At 39.7% G+C, this 27,999-nt stretch overlaps 1 protein-coding gene and 1 long non-coding RNA gene across 2 annotated transcripts in view; both read right to left on the bottom strand.

The window, feature by feature from the left end:
• plcl5 (phospholipase C like 5) overlaps positions 1–27,999 on the bottom strand; it is a 95,252-nt gene that overhangs the window by 53,737 nt on the left and 13,516 nt on the right. The window lies entirely within an intron of this gene.
• LOC128602020 (uncharacterized) lies at positions 68–5,588 on the bottom strand. Its single transcript, XR_008384790.1, has 3 exons — positions 1,613–5,588; positions 916–994; positions 68–708 (listed from the first exon to the last, which is right to left on the bottom strand). It is a non-coding gene; the product is annotated as an uncharacterized LOC128602020 (long non-coding RNA).

Below are 27,999 nucleotides of genomic sequence, written 5' to 3'. Positions count from 1 at the left end.
CTCACGGTGAAGCATGGTGGTGGTGGTGGGATCGTGCTTTATGCTGCTATACTCACGGTGAAGCATGGTGGTGGTGGTGGGATCGTGCTTTATGCTGCTATACTCACGGTGAAGCATGGTGGTGGTGGTGGGATCGTGCTTCAGGGCTGCTATACTCACGGTGAAGCATGGTGGTGGTGGTGGGATCGTGCTTTATGCTGCTATACTCACGGTGAAGCATGGTGGTGGTGGTGGGATCGTGCTTTATGCTGCTATACTCACGGTGAAGCATGGTGGTGGTGGTGGGATCGTGCTTTAGGGCTGCTATACTCACGGTGAAGCATGGTGGTGGTGGTGGGATCATGCTTTAGGGCTGCTATACTCACGGTGAAGCATGGTGGTGGTGGTGGGATCATGCTTTAGGGCTGCTATACTCACGGTGAAGCATGGTGGTGGTGGTGGGATCGTGCTTTATGCTGCTATACTCACGGTGAAGCATGGTGGTGGTGGTGGGATCATGCTTTAGGGCTGCTATACTCACTGTGGAGCATGGTGGTGGTGGGATCGTGCTTTAGGGCTGCTATACTCACGGTGGAGCATGGTGGTGGTGGGATCGTGCTTTAGGGCTGCTATACTCACGGTGGAGCATGGTGGTGGTGGGATCGTGCTTTAGGGCTGCAGTGAAAACTCCCACATGACGTTAATAGTGTGATTAAGTTGTGTACATGTCTGTAATACACGTTGATAATGCGACTAAAACAGGAGTACTCCACGTCTTAATTCCATTTGTGTTTACTTCGAGTATGACTTTAGTCGGATTAAGGTCATCGATAATGGCTGTTTACACGGTAGTTTCTTAATCAGAGTATCGTCTTAATCGGGTTAATATCGGATTATTGTTGTCCATGTAAACGTACTGAGTGATGTTGTACTCACGTTCAACGCACATAAATCAAAGAGGACTTTGGCTGAATGCACGTTGTGATGATGTCACATGACGCGTCTTGGCCCAAATCTGTGGAAAATCTGCAGTCATTCTGAAAAATCGCAAGCTCCTCCGAAGTGTATACGCTGCGAAGTTTATTTGATTTTACACTCATTTCTGCAATCGCAGAATCCTGGAGGGACCAATTTATTTTTTAATACTTGAGTGCATTTTAAAAGTAGCAACATTTTTACTTCACTTGAGAACATTTTTGGCTGGATACTTCCACTTTTAATTGAGTAAGATTTTGTCTCATTGTCTGTACTGTTTTTTCTATCCTTTCTATATTTTTTCAGCACTTTTTCCACCCTTGATAAAGTTGCATATTGTAAACGGTTCGGTACGGTAGGATATAGGACATGTCTTCTAGCATATCCAATAATACTGTGGCACTACAACTGGTCCTGATTGTCTTTTCTATTTTTTCTTAATACTTCTTCATACACTGGAGGGTAAGTTTAGATATTTTCGTCAAGGAGATTAATACATGGCAAAAAAAAAAGCCTTAAACTGCTTCCAACCCTCTACTGAAACAGTTTTTCACCCTCTCTATTGACCTCCTCCCAGCCTGCCTGAAGCTATGTCTTCATCGTCTCCCTCTCTTCGGCTCTCTTTTAGCTTTTTATCGACAGGACTAAAAACTTGTACCTTGTGTGCTTTGTGTTCAGCATTCTGCCTGAGACTCGCCCACATCATTTCAGTTCTGTCTGCCTCGGCACTCCGTGGCTGTCGTATAAATATAAAGGATGGGCACTGGTTAAATTCATGAACACTCTGAGCGACAGCCGTGTTATAACGAATCGGCGGCGATGATTAACGACACCGGCGACATCCAAATGTTCGGCACGATGCTGGCGCAAGAAAAGCCTGGAGAGGTGGTTTGATAAATACGTGTGTGGATGAGTGTGAGGACCTCCCCCTCGCTCCTTCTGTTCATCTCTCTGGATCTTTCTGTGTCTTTCTCTTTCCTTCTATGTCTCTCTATAGCTTTCACACATTTTTTTTTTTTTTTTTACAAGACACTGAGTATAGCCTAGTTACTAACCGGCTAGAAAATATTATTAATAATGACCATTAATGTAGCACTTTTGTAAGCTTAAGGTAGCTTTACAAAGGTGACCAGAAAGATACATGCAATTCAAGGCAATGAAAAAGATTGACACATGTCAAGGCAATTAACACATACGGAGAAGATAATACTGTTGAGTAGGGTTGTTAGAGTGTCATGGTTTCACAGTTACCTCACAATAAGTTCCTTATTCCAGTGGTTTTCATCCCTTTCGCGTCCAGATGAGACTCCATGAAAAATTTCACAACTGCTTCCCTATGGACTCACACTACAGTAACCTTTGTTTCTCTGTGCAGAGGACTTGGATGGCACTGAAAACCCTTTGGCTGTAATCCATTACTGTTATAAACACGTTACATTGCTACCTTTGTTGCCGCTCCTAGCGCACTGCTAGCTTTATCAAACATGACAGCTCTCAAAACACAGAAAAACATGGCACTGCTGACCAGAGATAAACTAAATCAATTGTCTATTTTGGCCAAGTAGCACCGCACATTGCATTACTACAGTTTGTTTTTCAGTTTGCCTCCTTTCCTTGCTCTCTCTTTTCCATCTTAGAACAACGACATGATAAATACTGACCGTGATATTTTATGGAAAAGCTGTTCTTAAAAAAAAAAGGAGGAGAAGAAAAGCTTAACTAGGATATTTATTTATTTATTTATTTATTTATTTATTTAACACCCGTACTGCTGAGTTAAGAGGTATATTTTTATCTGGTCTTAATTGAAGGCGGTTGAAGAGCAGGACCTTGAAAATTTAAGGTTTGTTTCAGGATCATCTACTATCAAAAACAGCTTTCGGATCAGCTAAGCGGGACCACCTCACTCAGAGGGTTCGACTCGAAACAGACTAAACACTACACATGTGAAAGCAGTGCCCTAGTTAGTACCTCAGCAGTGCATTAGATGCAAATTCACAGCAAATGTAATCCATTAAAATCGTATGATTTAAGATGGTTTTTTACTGTTTAAAAGTTCTCACTCTCTGACATGGGACACAACCCATTTCACAGAGACTTTGCTGACATGAGACCGGCTCACCTAATGTTGAAGATCAAAAGCGAAGCAGCGTGAGTAAATTTACCAATAAATAATCCAGCTTTTGTAATCACACATTTGGCATGAGTCATATGACACTGAGTGTTCGCAATGCTGCCATCGACAACACAACGAGTCTGTGCGTCTTACATGTCCATTTTACAGCCAACAGGAGTGAGTCTGGGGATATTAAGAAGCCAAAAATGTCATAGGCATGCAAAACTAGCCTGAGGCATAATAGCATCAGAACCACCACCTCAGATGAGATGCTTGCTGACATTTTCCTGAGTGAGAAATTATGTTAATCCGTGTAGTGAGTCTGCAGCCTGTGGGACAAAACAAATTACATTCACTCACCATGTTTCAGCTACATTCACCACTTAGCCATTAAATTACAGGAAATGTAACACATCATGTCTTAAATGGAATGTGCTTCCAGTACATGTAATACCACCATCCATCCATTTTCCATCGCACTTATCCTACACAGGGTCACAGGGGAGCCTGGAGCCTATCCTGGGGACCTCTGGGTGGGGAGATTGGGGATTCGAAATCCCCAACCATGATGTGTGAGGCAAGCGTGCTAACCACTTAGCCACCATGCCGCCTGCTAATACTACTCTTTTTATGTAAACATACATAATATAATTTATACCAGAGTGCTGTTACTAAGAAGTTTTCTGTGAGGGGACATTTACATTTTTTGAAAGGAGTCTCCAGTGTCAGTGGTTTGATGCAAAACAAAAAACAAAAAAATCTTCAGGACAGAGGACTTTACGTTATTTCTGTAACATGATAATGTTCAAATTAAAAATAATCAACCTTGGGTTGGCGACAATAACTCCTCTTCACATCAGGCCATATCACACCACCCTGTCTCTGATTATTTTCCTATAATAGCACATCCACTTGTGTTTTATTTCCACAAACCTGTTAAAATTATTCAAGAAGCTTCCTAACAAAAATATCTAATATCTGTGTTAAGTTACATAACAATGTCCTCTTGCTAATCCCATGACATACTGGAAACCATAATAAGGGTGTTTGTCCAGCTCTCTGAATCAGTTTTACACACTGGACGAGGTTTCGGAGGTGACTAAGAGTGGCCATGTTGCTGGACGGTTAGTGGTGGATCCGTGCTGAGAGAATTCTCGCTATGGACAGGAGTGAGGGCCAAAACTAAATTTAGATGAACTAAACTAAGCTCATGGCACTCGTTCACGTCCCTCCAGGTGGGACTCATCCTGAAGGTCTCCAGAAATCCCCCTATGGACAACCCCGTGAACTCACACCTGCTCTCTCGCTCTCACACACTTGCACATGCCTGCACAAAAACCTGGCCATGGCACAATGCATGCATACACACAACATTATAATGTATTCCCATTCGAACACATTTTGCCTTGTGCCATCAATATCATCTACTATACCAAGTGCCATTACATAAAGCAGAATGAGCTTTGTTTTAAAGACGTGTAGCATGGATGAATGACACATACCTGTTAACATGGTGTTTCGCCCCCACACCCTTCTGATTACAAACACTACCGTACCAGAAGATGAGCAGAGACAGGCAATATCTATAAAAAGTGGTGCACACAACACCCACACAAAAGTCCAGTCCCTTAAACGTCCTACACACACTTTATAGTGAAAAAACGGTGAGTGTTAGCTTGGCAAGTCAAGTCTCATAGATTTCTGGTAAGCCATTTGAAGCCAAATATAGTTTTAAAAAAAAATTATTTAAGGAGGCTGTGGCTCTCATACAAATAAAGAACTTACTTACTTGCTAGAGCCTAGTGGAGACGTTTCATGCTTTCAAATGGCAAACATCACTCATCATGCAGCACCTGACCTACAACACTCATTCATTTCATTCTATCTGGTTTTCCAGGTGGCGGTTGCTGTGACAGCAGCCCAGACTTATCTATCCACAGCCACAGATTCCGGCTCTTCCTGAGAGATCCCCAGACGTTCTCAATCCAACTGGGAGATTTAATCTCTCCAGCAGATTCTGGGTCTGCCCCGAGGTCTCTGTCAAGTGGAACATGTCTGATACAACTCCAGAAGGAATCGACTATTGGGCATCCTTTTAAGGTGCCTAAATCACCTAAGCTGGCCCTTATCCATTCGAATGAGCATTGGGACTATTCCGAGGATTATCATCACCCTATCCCAAGGAGTAAGCCTACCAACCCTGCTGTGGAACCTCATTTCCACCACCTGTACTCACAACCTTATTCTTTCAGTCACTACCCACAGCTTGTGTCCAAGGGATGATGACAGGGATGTCATCACCCACAAACTGAGCTCCTGTTTCACCACCACAGACCCTTGGTTAACAGATCTGAAACACGAGGACATACAAAGAGTGATCTTAATGACCCCCATGAAAGGTATGAAAAAGACTAAGTGTACCCTGCCAGTATTAGGGTGACTGGGACCCATCCTTGGAGCCAGGCCTGGGGGTGGTCTCCGCAGGCCAGTGTCTAATAACCCATGTAACCTGATTGGGTTCAGCCCAAAATGCCAACATGTAACAGGCATTTGATGAACAGTCTAGACCACTACAGTGGAAACTGGCTCTGTGGTGACATACATACAACAAACATCTACATTTCTTGGAACCAGAACTCCACAAGAAGATAAAGGTTTATCTCTGACAAACAGGTCGACCCCATGGGCCTACCAATGAGCGCAAACTATAGGCAGATGTTGAGCTCTAGAATGTCAGGAAGGATCCACCAATGTTGCTGTCTTCATTTTGCAAACAAAATAAAAAACAGTGGCTCTGTTATGATGTGAGATGCATTTATTCATTTTGGTCGCGTTCTGTATGGGGTTTCGGTCCACTTGTCCACTCACTGTAAATCAGTACAAAATTTCTTCTGACTGATCACCATTATCCTGTGATAAAACATTTCTATCCTGATGGAAGTCGTCTATTCAAGGATGAACCAACTAGAGTGTGGACATTTAAATAAACATAAAGGGTATTTTTTATTGCGAAAGTCAATTGGGAGTAGACTTTTTTTTTTCTCTTGTTATAAAAGAACCCCTGGGGATTGTTATATTAACAGCCTACTTAAACTGCTTGTATAGCGTCCAGGTTACTGAATTCTCCACTTCTGATATTTCAGATTTGGCTCAGTTCAATTGAACATTTGAAAAAGCTTGAAATTGGAGGTTTTTTAAGGGCGCTTTCATGTACAGTTTGCACTGTTTAGTCCCTTTTGAATGGTGAGATTTTCCCCTTATGTGGGGTTCCTTTGTGCAGGTGAGATTGACATTCATAGCATTTGGCAGACGCCCTTATCCAGAGCGACTTACATTGAGTTGAGAGTTAGTTAGTTACAGTTACATTTATATAGCGCTTTTCTAGACACTCAAAGCGCTTTACATAGTATGGGGGGCGGGGATCTCCTCAACCACCACTAGTGTGTAGCATCCACCTATGTAGCCATAGTGCGCCAGAACGCCCACCACACACCAGCTATTAGTTGAGAGGATGTAGCCAGTTCATTATTATTAGGATTATTAAGAGGCCATGATAAAGAAGGGCCAATTTTGCTAATTTTGTATACCCCTACTCTTTTATGATAAGTGCCCTGGGATTTTGTAATGACCACAGAGAGTCAGGACCAGGACACGAGAGTCGGTTTTAATATCTCATCCGAAAGACGGTGCTGTTTTTACAGTATAGTGCCCCGTCACTATCCTGGGGCATTAGGCCTCACACAGACCACAGGGTGAGTGCCCCTTGCTGGCCTTACTAATACCACTTCCAGCAGCAACCTTAGTTTTCCCCAGGAGGTCCCCCATCCACTCAGTAGGAAACCAGGCGAGAACTGCAGGGAGATATGGGATAAGGGCCGTGCTCAAGGGCTCAGCAGTGGCAGCTTGGCAGGAGATCACAGCAATAGCACACAGGTGTGGACCAAAGCGACCAGTCGGAGCCCTGGATCTGGTTTGATTCAGTGAGAAAGCGATTCAACTCTAAAACAACCCAACTGCAGGAAGTGAACCAAACATGCTGTGTGTTTTATGCTGCAACATTTATTTATTTTTTGAGATGTGAGCTTTTAAACTGAGCCATGAGACACAATCTGAGCCAAAGGACAGAGCTGTAGAACTGCAGGAACATGATATGTTCTGGCTATATGGTCCGACAAGCAAAAAGAAATAATAAACGCTGGATGAATGCACAAAATGTTTTTAAGTAGTTATTTATACAATTATCTGGTAATTGATTGAGCACCAGCTCCATGTTCTCTGTGCCTGGGATTTCTAACCCCAGTTGATGAAGGTTTGTTTACCTACGTCTGTCGACGTATTTCTGACTAATGAATGAAAGTGAGTACTTTTTCAGCCCTAGATGCTCCTCAAGCACTCTAAGACTACACACACACACACACACACACACACACACACACACCATTACTGAACTCTACTTGCTAATGGTTCTTTTCGCTGCAAATCCTCACAGAAGAAGACTATAGGGACTTTGTTGAAAGCAGATTAGTTAAATGTCAAGCTTATCAAAGGATCAGAGCTGCTTTTCTACCTTGGGCTCTACAGAATGATCTGTTCAAATCCTCATACACCACACACCGACATACACCTTCTCCAATGTCAGGCGGTGATTTGCTGTGAAACAGCATACTATTTCATCCTCAGCTTGTGTTGACTGGATAAAATAATGGCTTCACCTAATTTGTGCCACGAAAAATGCTAATGCTAATCAATTAGAGGGTGAAGAAAAATGAAATATTAGCAAACAATTCAAATCATGGTCAGATTATGGGCAACAAAAGGGTCAAGAAGTGCATTAAGGTACAGTACATACGCAAATCTGAGAGGAATTTAACAGAGCGATGCACTCGATTCACGATTGCTTATGCAATTCGGATATTTTTGGAGTAAATACACGCACATGTCCGCTTTCTGTCGCTTCAGCAAAGACCGTTTGGGAGTTGTGATATTTCGCACTGAGCTACGATGTCTCCTATTGAGTTCATGCTGTTCAGATGCTAGAGAAGAGCATGGCTCAGTGATTTTCTACTGTGAAAATGTTTACCACCGTGTTTCGACAAATACATCACTTTTGATGGATTTTTTTACTTTTACACAGTCTATAAGTTGGCCCAAGCTTAAAATCTGACACACTGATGTGTTGAAGTGAGCTGCAGAGATGCTAATGAGACATTGTTTCACTGTCCTGATTAGCAAACTACACTGAGGTCATGTTAGTAACAACGAGACACATTTCCTGAGGAGAACCAGCTGGATCACACTAAAGCGATCCCTTGACAAAAACGAGTTTAGGAGCAAAGGCCCATGGGAAATCCTACTCTATCCCATTAAAGCATTAAGCCCTCAACATGGTCTTACATGGTAAGTGGAGCTTAGATACTTGAAGACTAACTACAAACTGAAGTAAGGGATGCAGTGGCAGGGTGTATTTAAAAGGAATACAAAACGGCAAATCCGAAATTTGTCATATGAAATAAAGTGTAAAGTCAAATCAGGGCAATTCGGTTCGTTGAAAACAAACATAGAAGGAATCAGCTTTTGATTCCGAAACACAAAACAAGACCTCGAAGAACAAACCTGGCATATATGTACACAGAAACCGGAAACTCGCCATGCAAATAAACAAGTGTCGTGTTTCTACTGCGACTGAAATGTTCACCTGACAGGGCTACATATAAACTTTAGAGATATAGAGGGGAAGATATTATTATTTATACCACAGTGATGTTTTCTCGATTCTGATTGCTCAGAAGAAGCCAAATTAACAGATTCACAAATGTGTTGTTAAGTTTTCTGTAAGGAGATGTTTATTTATCTTTTACAGTGTGGGAAATAAGTATTGAACGTGTCAACATATTTATAGACCATCAATTTATTAACCCAGCTGATATTAATTTGCATAGATAGGGGGTGTAATTACTGACAGATTTCAGCTGGTTCCTTGACTTACCTCGCCTTGGAGAACTGCTTTTTCTTAGTGTGTTCAATACTTTTTTCACCGTGTCATTCTACTTTACACACGACTTAATTTATGGACTTTAATATTGTGAATTCGTTACATTTCCGGATTTCTTGAGATAATACTGATGTCTGGTGAAAATTTCATGCGAATAGCTTCATTGGAAATATGTTTACTGGAAACGACGTTGACGCGTTCAATGCTCATTTCCCCCAGTGAATGTAAGGAGTCTCCAGTGTCAGCACTTTGTAAAAATCAGTAAACCTTCAGGACTAATGACTTTGCGCTTTCTAATTTCTCAGTAACATGCCACTGTCTTTAACGTCTAGAGAAAACAAACATAACAGGTCCTGACAGGAACTAACTTGCTTCATGTACGTTTCACAACGTCAAACGCAACCACAAACAGATAAAAAGTACAACATGTTGTTCTTTAATTAACACAAAATTGCAGTGGCAACAGTAAATAATGCGTCGGGCCGCATTATATTATATTATTATTATTATATTCCTATAATATTTGTTCCTTAATTATTACGTGAAGGTAGATATTAGTGATGAGTGAAGCAGCATCAGCAACTATCTATAGAATAGAATGAAAATCCTAGGTAGAGTTAAGTGCAAAAATATGCATCTCCAAACCATTTTTGATCAATTCAAAAAGGAAAACGTACCTATATTTAAGACTAACCAGCAAATTATATGTGCACAGGCACCAAAATATAGCTATTACAGCCTTATAATGATGTTGGCTTATTCTGAGGGTGCACAAACTTTTGCACTCAACCTTTTATACGTTTACCATGTACCACGATCCGAATTGTGACCCTGACGTTACTTACTCTAAAAATTTGTTACAGATTAACACAAGCGTCATTACAAATAATCTCATGTCACACTTATAAGCACTTACAAACGCACTACAAACTGTTTATTTTAGCACTGATCTTCCCGTCCATTTCGCTGAGATTCTATTTACTGGAGTATTTTTTTATGCTTTATACAAAATTTTTATACTCAATGTTGATTTTTTTCCTCCAGCAATTTCTCCACAAAGAGCACTGCTGAGGAATGAAACGCCGTTGTCAGTCCTTTCAGCTGTGCACGTTCTTTTAGCTTTTATTAAAAACACACCGGGTTGAGTGTGTACAAGAGAAGCTGGTTGTTAGGTGATGGGGCTTTCATCACATCCTGGAGGTCACAACCCTTCAGCTATGCTCTCTGTCTCTGACATCACCTGAACACAGTGCACTGGACCACTGAGTGCACGCTATAACCCCACTTATGGACGGGTTCTTCCTGGTGTCATCTCAGCGAGTGTTCCTTTGCCAGTGTCACCGTTGGCGTGTATAGATTTCTGTTCAACTGCTTTGTGAGAATGTCTATTGTTAAAAGTACTATACAAATAAAAGTGAATTGAATTGAACGCTTGAATTGAATTGATTTTCCTCAGAGGGACTCACAGTGCCGGGGGGATTCATACTTACAGTGTTCTCTACACTAATATCAATTTTTGTTTTTCCACTGGTCTATTTACTGACCGAGATCCATTTCAGCAGTCCATAAGATTTGATTTTCTGGAGGGGGCGGGGTTTGGCTACAGGATACTGTCCACATGTTCTCCTCGTGTCTGTGTGGGTTTCCCCAGATCTGGTTTGCTGCCGTGTGCCGGATCAGCAGGAAGTCGCAGCGATCTAACCCTCTGTGTGTTTGTGCATGCACTGAAACTAGAGCAGTCATGCACTGCTGTGCAATCTGGAGCATTGGCATATTTACATTCCCACACTTTGACTACTCACACACACACACAAATATATATATTATCTCACACTATCACACTAATAACACCTCCCTGCTTCTAAGAACATCCCACAACGAACACGTGAGGCTTGTTATTACAATTCGTTCCAGACTGCTGCGATGCAAACTAAACTCTTTTCTCTTTTATGCCACGCAATTTATTTTCAGGTTCTCGAGTTTCAATTAGGATCTCGTTTCAGCTTGTTTTCTATTGTTTTCCAACTCGCACTCCCGTGCTCTTGAGAAGAGCAGCTTTGTTTGCACGGGTTTCTCGTTCCGTTCGGCTCATTCGGCACCGTGATGAGCGCTCGCGTGCACAGACGTTCATTTCCATCCATGCACTGAGAGGCAAATGAATCTCCTGTAGGAGAATTAAGCAAATGTCTCGACCTCACCTGGACTTCTATTCACAGCTCCCGACTCAGAATGTCATAGTGCTGTACTTAAGATTTTGCTTACATAATAAGTATTTATTTTTGCCCTGTTTCTTGAATGAATTTATGGTTATTGTTCTACATCAAGGGAGAACTGAAACACAACAGATCAAGCTGTACTAGGACATGACAGGATCATGTGACGTATCAGGCACCACTCCAGAGTAGATTATTTTCCTATAACAGTACATCTCAAAGTGTTTTACTCCTTGAATAACACAGAAACTTGCCAATTCATTTAAAAAAAAAATAAATTACTTAATGAATGACATGTCAAAAATTGTATCCATTTATAGTTACATTAAAGGCAGCACAGTGGTACAGACAGTAACATTACCACCTCACAGCTCCGGGGTCTTGGGCTTGTTTCTGAGTTTGGGTTACATGCCTGTGTAGTGTGTCGTGGAAATTAGAGAAACACTGGGAGACTCGTCCTCTCAGATGAAGAAGTTTACTGAACATAGATGATCACAGGAAAGAAGATGAGAGTGCTCTGAAAGGTCTGTGTTCAGTGCTTTTGTATATATATATGTATATATATATATGTATATATATATATTTTATATATCTATCTATCTATATATATATATATATATATATATATATATATATATATATATATATATATATATATATATATATATCCATCCATCTTCTATACCGCTTGTTCTTTCTTCAGGGTCATGGGGACATATATATATATATATATATATATATATATATATATATATATATATATATATAATTTTTTTTTTTTTTTCACACACACACACACACACACACACACATATATATATATATATATGAAAACCCAGGGTCTGGTACACGTCTGGTAGCTTAACAGACGTGTCATTACGCCCTAACAGAAAAACATGTTTGTGTCTACATAAGCAGAAAGAACATTCTGTACTAATCTGTGTGACACGACCTCAAAACTTACTGTTCACTAAGACATACGTGGATATAAACACGATATAAAATAGAAGATAAAAGATAAATTTCTCCCGCAAGTGTTTCGCATGTTCTGTCCATGTCAATAAGAGCTTTCTCCATGTTCGCCAGTTTCCTCTTACTATACAAAAAATATCCCAGTAGGTGGATTGGCTATGCATGTGTGTGTGCATGTGTGTGCGCGTGTGTGTGTGTGTGTGTGTGTGCGTGTGGCGCCCTGTGACGGCCTGGTCTCCCCTATCCTGTGTTCCTGGGATAGACTCCGAATCTAGCATGACCCTGACCTAGAATAAAGAAGATTAAATTAATGAAAGTGTATAGAGTTGGGTCCATAAGTATTTGGACAGCGACGCAATCTTCGTCTCTTCTGTACACCACCGTAATGGATTTGAAACGAAGCAATCGAGATGTGGACTTTCAGCGTTGTCATGAAATAACAGGCGAAGAGGTCGCACCTGGCCCTGAAACTGCTCATTAGTCAACTGTCCACTTACTTTTGAGGCTGTGAAAATGGAGGGGCTCCATGTAAAAAATGGCTGCAAATCCTAAACGGTTAACGCGAGGAATATTTTTGCTAAACCGCTTGAATTAAAGCTGAAAGTCTTCACTTCAATCACATCTCGTTTGCGTCATTTCTAATCCACTGCGGTGGTGTACAGAGGCACAATCACTGTCCAAAAACTTATGACCTGACTTTAGTTATGCTTAATGTTGTAGAACTTACAGAAACTATAAACAGTCGTTTCGCCTCTCTGTTTTCTCTTACTAGACGTTCAAAAGACAAAAATTCAGCTTGCTGTGTTACCGAGAACCCTTAAAAGTTCAAAGTGGCCTTTTTTGAGGACTGAAGAATAGCATTTGGACACAGGGCTAGTCTGGCCCATCTCGGATGAAGAGGACACCTCAGACAGGAAACGGTCAGCAGACGCGAGCTGATCTGTTGTTTACGTCCCTGACCCCAGTTCTACATTTAGAATCAGGTTAAGAGTTTAAAGGCCTTTCATTCTAAAGGAGGCTTAAATCCTATTCAGAAAGAAATGTCGTGGCAGCCGAAAGGTCACGCGGGGATCGGATCAGCCTGGCTAACCGCCTCGCATCCTCTGTAGAAGCGATAACGTGATAGTTCAATACGTGAACTTTAACAGGAAGTTAAAGATAAGGTCCTTCACCTGCTCCAACACAGAGAAAGCTTTCAAAGTGTGTAACAAACCTGGCAGGATCTGAATTACTCCAGTACGACCAGGTCATGACAAGGAAGATTCAGTGAAGTCAGGATGCAATCAGATCATCTATTTACGAAGAAAAACAAAAGACACTGAACAACTCGGAACGCCTTGGAACGTCCTTCGTGCTGAAAAAAGGTGAAAAAGTCCAAACTCGGAAGCAAAGTAACAGGGCAGCGGATTGAATATTTCAAACAGATTGTCTGTAATAGACACACTCAGCATCCTGACCTCTGAAAATCCGCCGTGCAAATTTCACACTGCAGCACGAGCAGAAGGAAAAAAAAAGAAAACGCTGCAGCTTTCTGCAGAAATCTGCAGTCCATGAGGAATATCTCAGGCTGCATCTGCACTCCAAAGCAAGTCTGCTCAGAATAATGAACTAGAAAGCTGCACAGGAATGGACATGCTGATAATACTATAGTGTTACAGTATATGTTGGATGAGGACAGGAATGAAACGCGACAATAAAAACAATAAAAAGAATCCGTGATCCCCCTGGAACGGTAATGGAACGTGTTTTAACACTGCGGTATTGTTCATGACAGGACTCGTGCTAAAAAAAAAAATCAATAAATACGATAAATGAGCTCTGTGCCATATGTGACCGTGCAGACGAGTGAAGCAGGGTTTAAAGTCTTGAATTAATCAATAAGAAAAGTGACTTTGGAGAGTAGGAAGTGTGGGACGAGGGCGTCTAACCCATAAGAAAGTCCGATTATAGACAGCTGTATTCTAAGTCAGGAAAAGAAATGACAAAGCACGTTGTTACAGGAAAATAATCAACGACAGGGTATGGAATGCAGCCCATATATATATATATATATATATATATATATATATATATATCCCGTAGAACGTCACACGAACGTCACATGATAATGTCGCCGAAATGTCTGTGAAACGGTCGCGGACTCTTTTATTCTTTCTCATCTCCTTTTTCTTTCACCTGAAAATCTTGCATAGTAGCACTACTTGTATTGTTCTCCGCTTGATATATCGCCTTGCTTGTATTCCCTCATTTGCAAGTCTCTTTGGATAAAAGCGTCTGCTAAATGAATAAATGAATGAATGTAGTAAACTCCATCTTGGAGTATATGGTTCAAACCTCTCGTAGTGAGTCAGTGAAGGTTTTTTTTTTTCTTTTCTATTGTCATTAGTTTTTCACTTCACTGCACAATACCTTTCTTTCCCATTTCCAGGTCGAGTCTGTTCTGTCTTCCTTTGTAAAAACATGATGTCTTAACGAGTGAAAATATCTTCAAAATCAGCTAACTGATCAAATACTTCCTCGCTATGAGATTATTATTAAAATCAGTTATATAAATATTCAGCCTGTGTTTTGATGTTTTTATTCATTTCAAGCTTAGAATTTTCTTCTCCTGTTTCAAGATCATGTCGCTTTCTTTCTAGAAACAAATGCTTGGGGAAAAAATGAGGAAAAAAAAAAAAAAATAGATCAGCCAATTATAATGCAACTATTTCAAACCTGAAGTTAGTAAAACGTCAGAAAATCGACTGAATCTTCAAATATTCATAAGCTTAATCTCACGTGAGGCTAAGTGCAATGAAAACCTTAAAAGTGTGACATAAATGAAAGAAAAGCTCGATTCAATTTGTAGTTGCAAAAGTAAAAACGTGCTACTGGTCCATTATTCTCAACAATAAATAAACGTTATAAATGCAAACTAAAAAAAAATAAGGTTTTCATAGATGCTAAGGTTTTTATCTTTCTCTTACGTAGATGTTTTTGTGCAGTGTTTTCTTTCTTTCGATTTGTATGTTTTGATGTTTTTTTTTTTTTGCATCTGTCCTTTGTTTTACAATCTTACCGCTTATTTCTTTCTTCGTTAAATTTGTCTGCTGCTCGTCGGTTGGTGCCGAGGTCCAGACCCAATAATATTGCGTCGCGGATTATCTTCGGCCTTCATTTTCCATGTGCAGTGCACATCTGGGGAAACAGTGCAGTGTCTGCATCCTAGCCCGTTGAACTCGGGGCACAAGGTGGGGGACACCATGGACGGGGTGACGACACATCGCAGGGTACAATCACACACACATTCACACACGACGGACAATCTGGAAATGCCGATCAGCCGATAATGCATGTCTGTAGGGACATGGGGAGGAAACCGGAGTTCCCAGAGGAAACCCACGAGGGGCGGGGAGAATAAACAAGCTCCGTGCGCACAGGGCGGAGGCGGGATTCGAACCCTCAACCACAGAGGTGCGAATCAAACCAGTAAGCCACCATACTCCAACATTATTATTATTATTACTATTATTATTATTATTATTATAATGATTATAGTGGAATTGAATGACTCTGTAAAACTGCTCTGTGATAACACCCAGTGTTTAAAGTGCTACGCAAATAAAACCTGAATTTATGCTTCATTTTGTTTTCAGTGTTTTGTAAAAAGGCAGTGAGTAGTTTCAATTTCAGGAAACAGATAAGATGTGTGTCAGGGTGTGTAGTGTGTGTATCGTGTGTGTAGTCTCAAGGGAAAGCATTATTGACGATGTTTGATATATGTCTCGTTAATCGGATTTGGTTACACTCATCTCCTTGGCTAATGGATACCACCTGCCCGCTCCATCTGAGCTTCACCATCATCTTACCCCCCCCTCTCTCTCTATCTCTCTCTCTCTCTCTCTGTGTCTCTCTCTCTTTCCTCTTTCTTTCTTCTATTCTGTCCTCCATGTCTCTCACTCACACCTTCCTTGGTGTTCACAGAATGCCTGTCTGGACATTTGCATATTTATCACATGCAGTAGGAGCATGCTATGGAACAGATGGAACGTGTGTGTGTGTGTGTGTAGATGTCTGTATATGAGATGGTGAATCTGTATACGTGTGTGTAGGAGGTTCTCTTTTTAGACTCAGTGTGTGTAGGGGTGTGTGTATCTGTCCTGTGTCTGTGCACCTGTGTGTGATGGTGCATCTGTATGTGTAGGAGGTTCTCTGTTTGGAATGTGTGTGTGTGTGTGTGTGTGTGTGTGTGTGTGTTTGGCAGGCAGGGCTGACTCACTCTCAGCCTACAGGGACCCGTGCCAGTTATTTATTTGTCTTCTCATCTTTCTTTCTCCCTCCTCCTGTTCTCCTCTGTATATGTTTATAGCAGTGGTATAAAGCATGCAGTGTGTGTGTGTGTGTGTGTGTGTGTGTATGTATGTGTGTGTCTTAGTCTCTTCCAAACACCTCTCACTAAAATGCTCATTTTCTCTCAGAGGAGTTTTTAGTCCCCTTTTTATAGTAATTACAGACATTTTCTCCTCTCTCTCTGCTGTGACTGAGAGAGAAGATGGAAAGCACAATACGCTCGTTCTCCAAAACTGAGAAGAAGACCGAACAGTGTCTGTTTACACACAAATTTTCATCAGTCTGAAAGAATTCTGATTCCAAACAAACTACACAAGCTGCTTAGCGCTTTACTGCATGATGTTGCCATATGGCAACAACTAATTTATCTCTCGTTTCATTTAATGGGCAATAATACAAAACGACTATTTTCATATATAACTGGAACAATGGGGCTTGTGCCATGTCACATGACCAGTTAAAACTACTTAAAGGGTAAAACTGAAACTCTATCTTAGATCAATTAACATTTATTTTTTGTTATTTAAACAAGTTCATATATTTTGCGCATTCTGTTAAATGGGGAAAATGTCATTGTTGCCATACGGCAACAACACGTGATAATGGAACTGTAGTATGTCCATTCATGAATCGAAACAGGCCTAGAGTACATAGCCAAAAAGACACTCGGCATCTCTAATAGTACTGTATATTTACATTTCTTTTCACATTCAAAGTAAGAAAAACTGTTGTCATTTCAGACATTTTGCAATTGCACCTTATTTTCTAAAGTTTATGCATCAAGAGAAAGAATTAAGTATTCAAAAGGAAGAATTACAAAGATACTTCACCCCAAAAATATATTTGGATATCATTTTTATATTTATTTTGAGTGAGCAAATCTACCCACATACTTTATATATATATATAACTGTAATTACCTTCTAGAAGATATAACTTTTAAAATGCTTACTATGTGTAAAAAAAAAAAAAAACCTCTGCAACTTATAGTCTGGAAAATGCAATCTCATACTTTTGTGTTATTTTTGACTATATGATACTTTCCACCATTGCACACTGTTGCAACAATTTACCAACTACACCCCCCCACAACCCCCCCCCCCCTTCAAAAAGATATAAACCATTTTTTTTTATTATTACTTGAACTAGTTAAACTAATAAAAATCCATGAAAACATTTTCAATATAATTATGTAATAGTATAATTAGTATTTACTATTAGTAATTAGTAATAATGTAGTAATGTAATAATTCATGCAGTAGAGGGTTAGATGTACCGCACTGTTTTTATACGCATACATGAACCATCAATGTTACAAAACAAGACAAGTAAAATCCACATGTGACAAGTAGGTAAACGTACTTACATGTTAGTTGAGTGATTAATCACTGTGCATAAATAATTGTCACTTTTACCACAAGGTCCTCTAAATGTCCTCACTAAACACATAGTGAGGAGAATTCGCCAGTCGCCAAGTAAACCTTGCGATTGTTTTAAAGATTGTTTTCAAATCTGCATCCATGGGATAGAAAGTTCCATCAGACTGACCTTTGCTCTCTCCTGATTGCATAAATGATTTGCATCAACATAGCACTGTTGAATTCTCGATTCTGATTGGTTTTCTATAACGGTAGCTCTGACTATAATTCCGGGTGTATAATTCAAATCGCAGGTTAATATTAACGTGCTCGTACTAATATGTTATTTTTTCGATTGGAACAGCTAATCCACAGGGACTTGTAGGTGGGAAATGCATCATTTATTCTAAACCTAATAAACAAACAAATCTAAAAAAAAATAATAAAAAAAAACACATTGTTAATTAACCTTTGGAAGGTTATGGCTATTTTGGCAATTTTGTATGCCTTCAAAAATGTCTACCATGCAAGTATCTAGTACCGTAATTTTTTTTTACAGCACAACCTAGCCACTATGAACTAAGAATTCTTTTTTTTTCAGGTTTTCTTTTCTTTTCTTGTTTCCTACATTTAGTTTGTGCTAGGTACGTTAGAGGGATTGGGAATTAGACCTAAGGGAATTACTTGTTTGGTGTTGATTCGTTTTTTGTTTTTTTTATTTGGCGCCACTCAGGTTGCTTTTCCCTGTGCTGTTTATTTTCTTTTTTCCCCTTCTTTGTCTTTATTAAATATAGCTACTGTAAATTGCTCATACTGCATATTGATATAGTGGATTTGGCTTGTTGTTAGTAAAATGTATTTTTGTTTTGCACTTGTTCCTATGCGTCATGGTAATTCCTGTCCACCCGCTCCCCTCCTGCAGCAATGTAATATCTGAGTGTTACGTTCTATTCCCCTAGATCTTTAAAGTCCGTAACATTCACTTAAACGCACTATATAAACACACAGAAAAACCCAGATTTTGAAAATTACGATTTTTCTTCGCTCCAAACCACATACATGAAAAACAAAGTCATTTGAGAGCTTATAAATTGAAATAAAGCTTATTTAACATTTACGGAAGGAGTCCCCAGTGTCAGCACACTGGTCAGCCGGTCAGTTTTCCACCACGGAAAAATCTTCTGGACAGAGGACTTTGCGCTTTGTAGTTTCTACGTAACACGACAGTTGCATTCTATGTTTTCTTGGTGTCTTATTAACATTGAGAGAGAGAGAGAGAGGGAGAGAGAGAGAGAAAGAAGAGAGGGAACAACTGTTTATAGATGCTGTAGCGTAAGTGATAACAGGAGCCAGATGGTTTTGCGGACATTCCACAACATAAGATAGGAAGGACTGGATACCAGGTCTTAAGATAAAGTCTGCACTAACACATGTAAATGGATAAACCTGTTTTGCTTTTAAATACAGATTAAGAATACTGACATTGGTATGTGGCAAAGATCATACAGTACACACACACACACAGAAAATACAGAAAGTCTGATGAAAAGATTCTATTCTGATTTTATCCCAAATCTTTCCATCAGCATCACTCCATTACACAGCCTTTTATTCTAGCTCCCCACACACACTCGTGATCCGGTGATCAGTCTATCTCACATCAACAATCACAGTCCATCAATAACTCACAAACTCTTCATATATTGATCCAACCGTCCATTTTCCGTACCACCTATCATGGGGACCTCGGAGCACAAGGCGGGGGACATCCTGGATGGGGTGCCAAAACATCTGAGGACACAATCGCACACAAATTCGCACACACATTCACACACTATGGACAATTTGGACATGCCAATCAGCCAACAACGCATGTCTGTGGACTGGGGCAGGAAACCGGAGTACCCGGAGGAAACCCCTGAAACAATGGGGAGTACACGCGAACTTCACACACACACAGAGCGGAGGTGGGATTCGAACCCCCAACCCACCACAGTGATGCCCCACTATATCAGAAATGTACTGTACAAAATGAAACACTTAGGAAGCGTTTGTTTTATGTTCGAGGATTAGTGTGCTAATATTAATGTAGAAAGACAGTCAATTTTTGATTTATTGGCACTCTTCATGAAAATACAAAAAAAATAGTTTAATGTCAAATAAACACATGTAATGAGTGACGTTTTGAGTTCGTGGATGCCGATTGCAAAGCAAAGCAAAGTAGGGAGAAAGTCCACAACATGTAAATGTAAATAACTGAAATTGTACTGTAAGTATTATTAGTGTGTTCTCATTAACATAAAAACTAGACTTCTAAAGATGAACGGATACTATCATCACAACACATTAAAGAGCAGCTCATGTAAATAAACTGCTCAAGAAAATCTTTCCCCCAGGGGCCTACATCAGCAGACAAGTGAACACAATACCCGTCACATGAGATAGTGTTTTACACACACACACACACACACATTATCAGAGGATCATACACCTGTTGCTGTAACTGAAGCACACAGAGTTGATCGGTTAACGACATAACAGCATTCCAACTGACTGCATGTCTGCTTCTCATCACGCCAATGCTTTTCTGTTAGCACAGTGTTGAGTGATTTCACCCTCAGGGCACACACACACACACACACACACACACAGACACACACACACCAGAATATATGCACAGTCACAGATGGACACCCTATGTATAGGCACACATAATACGTGCACATGAATACACACTCATAAATGTGTGTTGCCATGGTGAACAATATACACACACCAAAAGCAAGACCATGCTGTCTGTACCTCATGTAAGATCATGCTGTCCCCATCTCACACACACACACACACACACACACACACTTCCCATTTCTGCCACCTGTTACCTGCTCAGGACCAGCACCATCTGTCAGATAAGAAGCCTGGCACACCCCTGCTACATTAACACGAAAACATTACAGACTAAATCACACAGATTAGCACACTGCTAACCAAAACACGCGAGACTAAATCAGACAGATTAGCACACTGCTAACAAAAAAACACTAGAGACTAAATCAGACAGATTAGCACACTGCTAACCAAAACACTACAGACTAAATCAGACAGATTAGCACACGGCTAATCAAAACACTACAGACTAAATCAGACAGATTAGCACACTACAGACTAAATCAGACAGATTAGCACACTGCTAACCAAACCACTACAGACTAAATCAGACAGATTAGCACACTGCTAACCAAAACACTACAGACTAAATCAGACAGATTAGCACACTACAGACTAAATCAGACAGATTAGCACACTGCTAACCAAAACACTACAGACTAAATCAGATAGATTAGCATACTGCTAACCAAATCACTAGAGACTAAAAAAAAAGAATTAGAGGATAAATGAGGCAAATTTGCCCTGGTCTAAACAAAACACGGTACACAAAACCAGACAGATTAGCGCAATGCTAATCAAAACACGACTGACTTAATCATACAGAATTCAAAAAAGACCTCTGGACAGACGGATAGGCAGCAGATAGACAGTGTCACTCACTGGTCTCCTTTATAGTGCACTATACAGAACAGCTTGGGGGAAAAAAAGGTGGACAAACTCTCAGCCAACTTCGTCTACAATTGTAATCAGCTTGTTATCGTTGTTGTAGCTCTTACTACTGATTACTTACGTTAATATATATGTTAGTATATGGTGTGTTTGCATCTAATGATTTTGAACAAATCCACTAGCTAGCCTACGATCCTGCTTCAAGTACCATAGCAGATTAAAGCGAACAAATGCATATGACATATAATCAGGGTTGTATTCGGTTACAGTTACAAATGACTTCATAAACAATGTCATCAGTAACGGAATCCAAGTATCACAATATGAAAGTCATGTAATCTGATTACTTTCGGATTACTTCAAGGCCACATACGTAAATAAAATCAAGAGAACAGCTTAAGCATCGTAATAGCGTTCAAAACAGCGTTACTATGAATGCAGACTTTAATACACTGAAAAAAGACACTCTATTAGCATCACATAAATATATATATATATAAATAAAATTGGCTTCACTCTGCCCATGTTTGACATTTTTTCCTACATTCTTTTGAATGTCTAGGGAATAACATAAAATATCAGATGCCACGAGTGAACCTTCTACCATCATTTACACATGAATGGCCATGTAATACAAAGCAATGTGATAACATGAAATTAAAAATGACCTTATATGGCGACAGGCATTATTTCGACTCAACTGTTCAACCGTTTGATGCCGTACACAACAGAACAAGAGTAGGCTAATGGTTGAAAGGCAGGAATTTGACCAATAATAGTTGGTGCAAGCCTTTTATAATCGACCAATTGGTGTGCAAGAAGGCGGGAATTACAGAGAGGGGTTAAAGCAATGTAAATATGTGCACACATGATGCGGTATTAAACCATAAGCACATCATAATAGGGTGGCTGTGGCTCAGGTGGTAGAGTGGGTTGTCCACTAATCGTAGGGTTGGCGGTTCGATTCCTGGCCCATGTGACTCCACATACTGAAGTGTCCTTGGGCAAGACGCTGAACCCCAGGTTGCTCCCGATGGTAAGCTAGCGCCTTGCATAGCAGCTCTGCTACCATTGGTGAGTGTGTGTGTAAATGGGTGAATGAGAACCAGTCTGAAGCACTTTTTTGTAAAAAAGCATTATATAAGTGCAGACCATAATGAAATTAAAACCAAATCCAAAAAAGAGGACGTATGGTCACCCTAGAAAAATGATGTGAATGGGAGTTCCCACTTCCCACTGCATATGTTCAGGAAGTCTGTCATCTGAACAGCCACATCGCACGAAATCCAACTCCTTTTCCAAGTGTATTTTAGCCATTTTGTCCTTTTAAATTTTGTCTTCATTCTTTGCTCGGTGCTTCCTTCCAATAAGAGCACCTTCAGCAGGTCAGGAGAAGAGGTGGCCTTGAGATGGCCTGTCTGCTTGCTTTTTTTTTCTTTTATACACATACACCTGCACCGTAACTATAGCAACCCATGTGCAAGTGAACGCAACTACACACACACGAACTAACCAATCAGATTTAGTTACTTGCGATTTGCAATGCACACACCGAGTCTGAAAATCTGATTCAGCACATTAGACAGCAGATGAGAATGAAGACAAGGAACTTTACAGTTAGATATCAGAGAGAGGACAGGAGCAACACGTTTCTGTGCCAACTGTGGAGTCTGTTTAATAGCCAAAGGCAGCACTCTCTCTCTCTCTCTCTCCCACACACACACACACACACACACACACACAAAGGAAGCGAGAAAGCACAAACAGCAGTCCAGACAAGTCCAAACATTAAGGTCAGTATCTGACAGTAGCTGTGCCAACGCTGATATAAATGTTACTTAAGTGCCTGAGTCTCTGTCTCACTCGCTCTCCCTCTCTCCCACACACACACACACACACACACACACACACACACACAGACGTATGCATCTCTCATGGTGAGTCAGCTCAAAGCTGCTTGCACAGTTAAACTATCCTTGGTTAATCTGTTTTACGTCCCGAGCTACTTTAAGGGCAACAGTGCTGGAGAAGGACATCCATGTGTGTGTCTGGAAATCCGGAAATCAGAGCCTCTTCCTCTACGAGTGGAAACACACTATGACATCATCCAAAATAACACGAGGGGATTCAACCCCTGGTCCTGTAGGAGATAACTCAAATATCTTCTAAAATCAACAGGGTCCTGTGTGAAAGATGGAGCGATTGGATTGACCAGTCTAAAACCTTCACTTTTCCCCCACTGATGAAGTCCTATGTTGAGTTGGCAGTGTGTTTTGGGTCACTTATAAAATTCCTCCTGATTAATTTGGATGGACAGAATGTTTCTGTAGACTTCTGAATTCATTCTGCTGCTACCATCATGAGTTCCATCATCAATAAAGATTAGCGAGACTGTTCCAGAAGCAGCCATACAAACCCAAGCCGTGACGCTACCTCCACCATGTTTCACAGATGAACTTGTATGTTTTGGATCATGAGCAGATCCTTTCTTTCGGCACACTTTGGCCTTGGTTCCAGAACTTTTGTGGCTCATCTCTATATTTCTCTGCAAATTCCAATCTGGCTTTCCAGTTCTTACTGCTGATGAGTGGTTTGTAGTATGACTTCTATATGTTTGCTCTTGAAGTCTTCATCGAACAGTAAATTGTGATACCTTCACCCCTGCCCTGTGGAGGTTGTTGGGGATGTCACTGACTGTTGTTATGGGGTTTTTCTCCACAGCTCTCACAATGTTTCTAACATCAACTGCTGTTAGTTTCATTGGCCGACCCAATCTGTGTCTGTCTGTCCAAATTGTCGCATTGGCTATGCCCAATGCTTGTGCTATGCCTCTGATTGGTTTCCCCTCTTTTCTTTGAAACTAAAGCCTAAAATCAAGCGTAGATGTTCAGAGCTAGTTATTGTTTAAACAATCAATCTAACAGGTCACACCTGGGTAACAAGAAACACCTGTCAGTCCCATGTTCCAATATTTTTGCTCACTTACAAAATTATACAAAATGTGCTATGTTCTATGTCACACATCTACATATAAATACCTGGAAAATAAATACAGGAAATTCATCTTTTGATCTCACGCCTAAATGTCTTCAGTCTACAGCAAAAACAAAACATTTGAACTTGCCGTTGCAACAGTTTCAGAGGGGACTGTAAGCTAATAACTGAAACTAAACTCATTTTTCTACATAATTCAGAGAAGCAGCTCTTTCCGGCATGCTTTTTAAACTTTCATGGCTGTCTCAGAATTATGAGACAAAGCTGTGCCTTCAGTGAAAGAGAGATATGCAGCATTCAAATTTGCTGCCTCCCAAATGAACTGCTGGGATAGTGGAAGGTCCACGATAATCTTTATCATGATACCCAAAAACATGAAATGTTGGATTACAGATTATTAGCACATGGCCAAATCTAACATGTCTAATCGAATGGTGGGGAAATATTACATTCTTAGTTATATTATAATCTCACATTTCAATTAAAAATAAGAATGAAATAAATATAAACTCTAACAAACATTACTAAAGATAAATAAAAATGTTAGGCTAGGGGTATATAATTATTAGTATAACCTCTTAAACGTCCAGTAAGTATTTCAGTTATTCAGACTAAAGCATATTATTCAGTAGCTACTATGAATTCAGAAATGTGTGTAGTTAGTGGGTTGAACATTGCCCTTGAATTTGAATGAAGTTGTTAAACAAATCAATATTGAAATGCTTCTGAACATTAATGAGCCCATAACTTTCTGCTAAATAAACAAATTATGGAAAGTGAAAATCAAAAGTGAAAACCTGATTGTTTCAAGCTCATTTAAAAAAATATATTTTTACAGAATTTTGTCACTGATATTTAGCTAGATTTTTTTTTTTTTTTTTTTACTTAATCCAGAATTCATGTAAAAATCCACCATTTTCGATTATCTTCACATTTGAATAAGTAAATATTAGAGGACTGCATCTAATGATTATTTTGATGATTGATCGATTGATTATTTTTCAAATTAACTGATTAGTTAATTACATCAACTACATTTACATTTAAAGAAATACATTTCTAATGATAAAATGTCTTTCCAGAATTTCAATCATCTAATATAATACTACTACAGAACTTATAATCATCCTGCATTAAATAACAGGTCACTAACTACAAACCAATTTTACTGACATTTATCAGATAATCTGTCACAGCATGAAAATATTATCTGTGGAATATTAACTGTCAAAGGCTTCTTTTTTTTTTTGCAATATATTTTAATGTGAACAATGGACCTCTGGTGTGAATGGAACAATGGTGTGAATCTCTGGGAGAGAGTCATATCTGCATTTCAAGTCAAAATTTCAAAATTTGTTCAATTCCAAGCCAAAATTCAAAATAAAGGCAAATATCCTCCAATATTCCGCTAACTAAAACATTCGAATGCTAAATTTGTTTTGCTTGCCATGTTTGTGCGAGGTGAATCATTTTTGGTCTGGAATCGACTCCAAAGCTTTGGAGTTGACTCTTAGTTTTCAATGCCTGAAATCAGGGAATCAACTATTCAAAGACAAAACGGCATAACTTAAGATGCAACATATATTACCAAATAGATATTGAGTGTGTTAAGAAGACTTAACAATGTATCAAAAACTAGTTTAACTATTTTTGAGCTAATTGATTTAAAGAGACTTGCTTGTAGTGTGAAGTGACATAATGTTTGCCATTGCACCACTTGAACCACAGAATGCTTCATAACTTAGACCAAATAATGGATAAGTTGTCAACTATCTTCATTGTCAACTATTTTTATTATCGAATTGTAACGATTTCCTCATTTAGTTGTTTGAGGGCTAAAATATTATAAACATTTTATAGTGTAATTCTCTCAGACAGTGCTAATGGAAATACTATAACCCTAGTACAATCCCCTCTGAAACTATTGGAACGGCAAGGCCAAGTCATTTGTTTGTGCTATACACCAAAGACATTTGGGTTTGAGATCTAAAGACGGATATGAGACAAGAGTTTAATATTTCAGCTTATATTTCCTGGTATTTACATCTAGATAGATGTGTTAAACAACATAAAACTCTCACAATGTTTCTGTCATCAGTTGTTGTTGTTTTCCTTGGCCGACCCATTTGGTGTCTGTTGCTCAGTACACCAGTCGCGTCTTTCTTTTTCAGAACATTCCAGATTATTGTACTGGTTTTGCCCAATATTTGTGCAATGCCCCTTTGATCGATTTCCCTCTTTTCTCAGCTTCAAAATGGCTTGCTTTTATCCCATAGGCAGCTCACTGATCCTCATGTTGGCTTATCCTTTTTAACAACAAATGCAGTCTTCACAGGTGAAACTGAAGGCTAAAAGTAAATAGTAAATAGTAAAAAGTAAATAGGTCAAGAGTAAATGTTCAGAGCTAATTACTGTTTAAACAGTCAATCTAACAGGTCACACCTGGGTAACAGGAAACACCTGTCAGTCACATGTTCCAATATTTATGCTCGCCTACAAATTCGGTGGACTGATGCAAAATGTGTTACGTTCTATGTCATTTAACACATCTACATATAAAAACAACTGAGTTGGCCTTGCCATTCCAGTAGTTTCGGAGGGGACTGTATTTTTAATGATGGATAAGAATGTATAAATTACTTAAAAGTTTAAAAGCAGAAAATGGTCATACATAAAAATTAAAAAAAATCACAATGTAAGCTATAGAAATTGAGATAAATCAAGATGCATAAAGATACATATTTAATAACTAATGTAACCTTGGATAAGCTTTGCAATAGTAGCAGAGGAGACCTATAACAACTATAATACTCGGAACAGTCCGTATTAGAGACTACTTCATGTCACAGATCACAGAGTGTGTGTACAGGGTCACTTATAGAAACATAATCAGGATTTGGACTTTTATTAACATTTCCAACCCGACACTGTGAGTCAAGAAGACATGTGATAGAAAAACTAAGAAACTAACTGAGAAAAACATGTGACTGGAGTAAACACATGCAAAGAAGACGTCGCAGTGCATGTGCACGAGCAAAACACTTTCCCACTTCACTTTCCCACACACGCACAGACACAGACACACACACATAGTCACACATACACAGCTGGTAATATGACTTGCAGCGTGCTGATAACTACTCTCATTTCCTGTTTTTTTCTCTCTTTTTTTGAGCGACAGGCGACTTCCTCCTCTCGCAGACACCGTGTCCCTGTCATACCAGATAGAGGGGAAGGGAAACAAATGAACATGACAGAAAGAACAGGGATACAGATATTCCACTAAACACACAGGAACCAGTTGATCTCGGAGTTACCATTAGAGTGAGTTCAGTTATTAGTGCATGTGTGCAGTGTTTAAATGCAGGGTTTGTACACACTGTAGCTGAACAGGGAAAGAGCGGCTTACACCCCCGTCCTTTTCTACCTTCCATGAAACATCATCAAATTTAGAGAAGACAGAAAAAAGAAGGGATGGAAGGTGAGATGTAGAGAGTATGAGACTGTCAGGAT

This window comes from Ictalurus furcatus, chromosome 2, assembly GCF_023375685.1.
Source record: "Ictalurus furcatus strain D&B chromosome 2, Billie_1.0, whole genome shotgun sequence".
NCBI lineage: Eukaryota > Metazoa > Chordata > Actinopteri > Siluriformes > Ictaluridae > Ictalurus > Ictalurus furcatus.
This window is presented reverse-complemented; position numbering and strand designations above follow the sequence as displayed.